This window comes from Ursus arctos, unplaced genomic scaffold (genome assembly GCF_023065955.2).
Source record: "Ursus arctos isolate Adak ecotype North America unplaced genomic scaffold, UrsArc2.0 scaffold_29, whole genome shotgun sequence".
NCBI lineage: Eukaryota > Metazoa > Chordata > Mammalia > Carnivora > Ursidae > Ursus > Ursus arctos.
The window spans coordinates 31,049,234-31,054,299 of NW_026622974.1; the positions used below are offsets into that span (position 1 = coordinate 31,049,234).

Consider the following 5,066-nt stretch of genomic DNA (forward strand, 5'->3'; position numbering starts at 1 on the left):
CTTGTCAAACTACTGCAGCAAAGCCAAGGAGTACATTGTCCTCCTTTCCTCAGCTCTTCTTGCCTTAACACTACACAAGACTCTAGTACTACAACAGATCCCCGGGAGGTGAGTATGGGGAGTGGTGACGACCCTTAAAGGAACTGAGACGTTTCACCCACAACAATAAAATAGAGACAATAATTAAGTTGAATTATAGAAAATTAAGTTGATTTTGAGATCAGATATTTAATAGTAATTGCATAAGGATTTTGGACTTAATCTGGGAAGTAACTGGGAACCGTTGTAGGAGTTTAAGTGCAGGAATTTAACATCATGGTTCTTTTCATTTCTTCTCTTTTCTTTTTTGGAATTCCAATAGTGTATTAGAAAGAATGTAGACATTAAAAAAAAAAATCCCCACACTCCTGAACATAAATTGAAGCTTTCAGCCTGGGACAAGCTGAATCAAAAAAAGAAAAAAGATCCAATAGTGTATCAAGATTTTTTTCATTCATCTGCCAAATGTGAAATTGATCTAAATGTAGACTCTCGAGCAACAGTGTACAGCCTTCCTTTGTCCTCCGTGCTAAGAGATGTAAAGGTTAAGGTCAAACGATACCAAACGTAGAGGCTTCAAAACCATCCATGGTAGGGCATTCACTAGTTTTAGCTAAGATACATCTGCAACACTGACACGTGATTACTTAGAATAACGTGGAGTACATTTTTTGACAAATAAAATGTTAATGGAATAATCCTGGAGGATATACCGAAGGAACAAGTTACCAGTTTAAGGTATCAAACTATTTGTTTCATTAGTCACTTGAGTCCATGTTCTAAAATCTAAAATTTAGTTATCTTTCTTCTAAGCCAAGAGCTTCCTATCATGTCAGTATCTATATTATGAAGTAAAGGAGACTGAGGAGAAATGCTTTTATTTATCACAAGGGCTGTATCAACTGCCTGGGGCCTCAGCAGCATCACGGAAGTCTGGGAAAAGTTCATGCGTAAAGTTATTGCCTTAGCTGACTTAAAATTGCCCCATTCAATGGTCCATATCAACCCTTGGTGAAGCCTTTAAAAAAACAAACAGGTTGAAAAATGGGTTAACAGAGGCAAATACAGCATCTGCCTTTAGAGCTATCAACTCAGGAATTCTCTCAATTACGAAATCTTGCAGAGAAGTTATTTTTCTTTCTCAAAATCTGGTGATTTTTCTTTCCCAAAATTCCTTACTCCAGAGCTGGCACCATCATTGTCTTGTGACTCATCGTCTGCTCCCTCTACTTCTGAGAAATCTACATCCTAATCACACCCATGTTGTTCATCATCTCAGAGAAATGATCAAAATTCAACGTGTCTTCATCTGAATCACCTTCCCAGTCCTTCCAATATTAAAGTCCACACTAAGCCAACTAGATTTTGCCCTGTTTTTGGTTAACCTTGGCCATGACTGCCCAGAGTCACCTTTTTTGTAAACAACATAAAATCGATCTGTCCATTCTTTTATGTTTAGAATCATTTGGATCAATCCAGTGAAAAAGATCAACTTAATGTAAATGTTTAAAATTATCACTTCCTCTAAAACAACTAACGTAAGTGTGGATTTTTCAAAATCTCCATTAACATCTTTACTGTCTTCAACACAGAATTTAACGAAGATGTAGTCCCCTCGATCATACCACTTTGCAGAAGCAGGCTGCGCGGTGAACCCAACAGGGGTACAGGTGAATGGGTAGACCAGGGCCTCTCCAACTGTTCTTGCTTCGCTCAGGCTACAGCAGTGGTGGACTCCCCATGAGTCCCCGGAATGCACCACGGAGAGAGCACCAACTCTGGTCTTGAGATGAGGAACGTCTCCGCGTCACTATTCTCTATAGAGGATTGTCCGTGAAGGAGATATCAGATGTTAAATATGGCAAAACATGCTTCCTGGTAAGTGGAAAGATGCATTCTTTATTGTACGGTAACAAAATTGGACCTCAACTCTATAAATCGGTATCTTCTTGAGGTTGTTTATAGTGTTGTAGAACTTGAGGTCAGCAGTGCCAGAGTGAGGTGAGTCAGCTGGCTGTGTATTTTTCTCCAAACGAAGCACTGGAGGGGCTGATTACATATGGATTTGGGGTTTGAGCAAAAGAGGGGAAAATGAGTTGAGAATATTGGCAAGGGTGTTATATTAATGATGAGCCACAGAAGTTACTCAGTAAGAAGGGAAGTGTCAAAGAAAACTTGAACCAGAGTTTAGCAGGCAAGGAAGACCCTTAACTCGCTACCAGGGAGAGAAACTGAACTCTACTCCCCTGAACCAAAAGGTAGGAGGGAGGGGCGCCTGGGTGGCTCAGTTGGTTTAGTGTCTGCCTTTGGCTCAGGTCATGATCCCAGGGTCCAGGGATCAAGCCTTGCACGAGGCTCCCTGCTCAGCATGGAGTCTGCTTTTCCCTCTCTCTCTGCCTCTTCCCCCCACGCATGCTCTAGCTCTCGCACTCTTTCTCTCTCTCTCAAATGAATAAAATGAAAAAAAAAATCTTAAAAAAATAAAGGTAAGAAGGATTTAAGTGCTGAGGTAAGTTAGTGAAAAAGTACTGGGGGTTAGTTAGTGGCATGTGTCCAGTACACTGAATCATTCCTGAGTTTGAAAATGTTTTTCTTTGTGATCAAGGCGCCTGCCTTTGCTAATAGGCACTTATCAAGTTAGGCTTCTGTCCTCCAATGGGAGATAGGGGTACTAACTTTCTTGATGATTAGATTTCAAATAGATGACTCCCAGGTCCTTGAAAAAGACATTGCTGGGTTGTAAAATTGGGTGGAGGCTGGGATAGGATTTACCCACATTTCAAAAGGGCAGAGAAAGAATTTATCCTTACAAGCATTGAAAGTAAATGTTCTAAGAAGGGAGGTTAAGGGCCTATAGTCAGGAAGAAACCTCCCTAAAATTTAGTCAGCTGGGAAGAATGTCAAGGCCATCTTTGTCAGAGTGAGTAGAAAAGGTGGTGAGAGACTCAGAAAACACATCAGGATAAATGGATTACAGCTCCTTATTTGGTCAAATAATTTTAGGTGGTAGCCTACTCTTGGGAGTTAGGAAACATAGGTCTTAGAGAGTAGTGACTTTTTTTTTTTTTTTTTAATCCTGTGACAGTAATCTTTTCTGCTCCAGGAAGGAAAGAAGTTGGTATGCTAGAAACAAAAGTGGGTTGATATAAGGCAATCTGACATTTGTTCTCGGAATTTCTATGGCCCTTTTTATACTGGAGTGAATCCTTTGAAGCAAGGAAATTAACTTTGTAAATTGTGCCATAATCAGTAAACCTCAAGAAAAAAGGGAAGGAAATAATCATTTAGGGTACACATACCAAGTATGAATAGATGTTTGATATTTTCTCGTGCATTATTTCACTTAGTCTTCACAATTCTTAGAATTAAGAAAGAATTAATCCATATTTATGGATGAAGAAACTAAATCTAACGCAGTTTTTAAAAGCTGTTTAATATATTAATCCAGCTTAGTGTTCTTTGGTATTAATGACGACCTCTTCATTGTCATTGTCACTGTGGAATACGGAACTATAATTGTGAGACAAAATGTTCCGTATAAAAACAGCAGATCAAAGGTGGTTATTGTCAGTTTTCTTCTCTCTGGTGTGATCGTTTCCATATCACACTTTTCCAAATACACATTTTCTTACTAAGTATTTTACTCAAAGACAACCATTGTGTAGATTTTTTTTACTCCAGGGAGGGTCACTGCCAATATCTCATACAGACATTTTTTTTTAAATACTAACATAAGGAATAATGATTTCCAGCTGTTAACCCAAGAATATACCAGTAAGCACCTAACTAGTAAGTTTGCTAAAGCACTTCTTTATTTGAAGCTCCACGTTTTAGTAAAATTGTTTACTTTGATATGCAATTTACATCCTCTTAAAGCATTTTCCCATCCATCTCTAAACTTGATATATATAGGTTTCTTTCATTTTAATAACACACTCTCAATCTACTTGATAGATGTAGAGGAAAAAATAGTCTGACCTTAAAGTAGTAATTCTTTAGAAGCAAACACTGCATTTCTCCATTTCAATTTTAGAGCAACTGTCAACTTAAAGTGTTCCATTGATATGTATATCATCTTACAAGATTTTGATGATATTGGATTTGGAAATATAAAAATTTCTATTTATTTTAACTGTACATCAGGTTTAAGGCTTTGTCTTCAATATCAAATACTTTTCCAATTTAAATTGCTTTGTTTGCATTATAAGTACTATCTAAATGCAATAGATGAATCATGTTAAAAAAATCAAACTAGTTAACTCTGGATTGCTATTGATTACTAGAGAATGAAATAATATCAATGGTGGAGCTGGGCTCCAGAAAATTGGTAAAATAAAGTTAATTCATATTGAAATACAAAATCACACTTATTAAATCATGTGTAAGCCCACTCAGTTTAACGTGTGCATTGAGTTATTTTCACGCTATGAAGATTACCAGAGTTTTGAATGTGGTTGTCAGTCCTCAACATTCTCTAGAAAAATGATCTGAACTGTATGGGTCTATTCCATGCATTTAAGGAAAGAGAGTAAATATTATCCCACCCCCTTGATATCTATTACAACTTCCCGCAGCAGAGAAAGGTGTCCTTACCGCATAGACCAGTGAGTAGAGTGGTCATCAGGCTAGCATCTTGTGGGGCTTCACCTCAACACAGACATTTGCATGCATTTCGCCCTCACTTCACTTAATTGTGTGTGTGTGTGTGTGTGTGTGTGTATGTGTGTGTTTAGAAAAGCAGGAGAGAAATGCTCTGGCAAATTGCCACTACTCTGTGAGGATTTCATAAGAATTTGAGATGATTTGGCAAAGTGCAGAGCACTAGATGAATAAGCAGAGCAGTGTGCAAAATTACCAAGAGGAGACTCAAAGCGGATCTTACAACTTCACAGCTCTGTACTTACTGACTTTGATTTTACTATCATTTCCAAACGTAATTCTTTTGCTTATGACTTTATTTGGAAATAACACATTATAAATAGGAAATATAGCTACCACGTAGCATAGATAAAAGTGAAACTGTGGGG

At 37.8% G+C, this 5,066-nt stretch overlaps 1 pseudogene; it reads right to left on the reverse strand.

The window, feature by feature from the left end:
• Nucleotides 1-1,027: 1,027 nt before the first annotated feature.
• Nucleotides 1,028-4,710, reverse strand: LOC130542002 (prostaglandin E synthase 3-like; annotated as a pseudogene).
• Between the last annotated feature and the right edge of the window lie 356 nt (nt 4,711-5,066).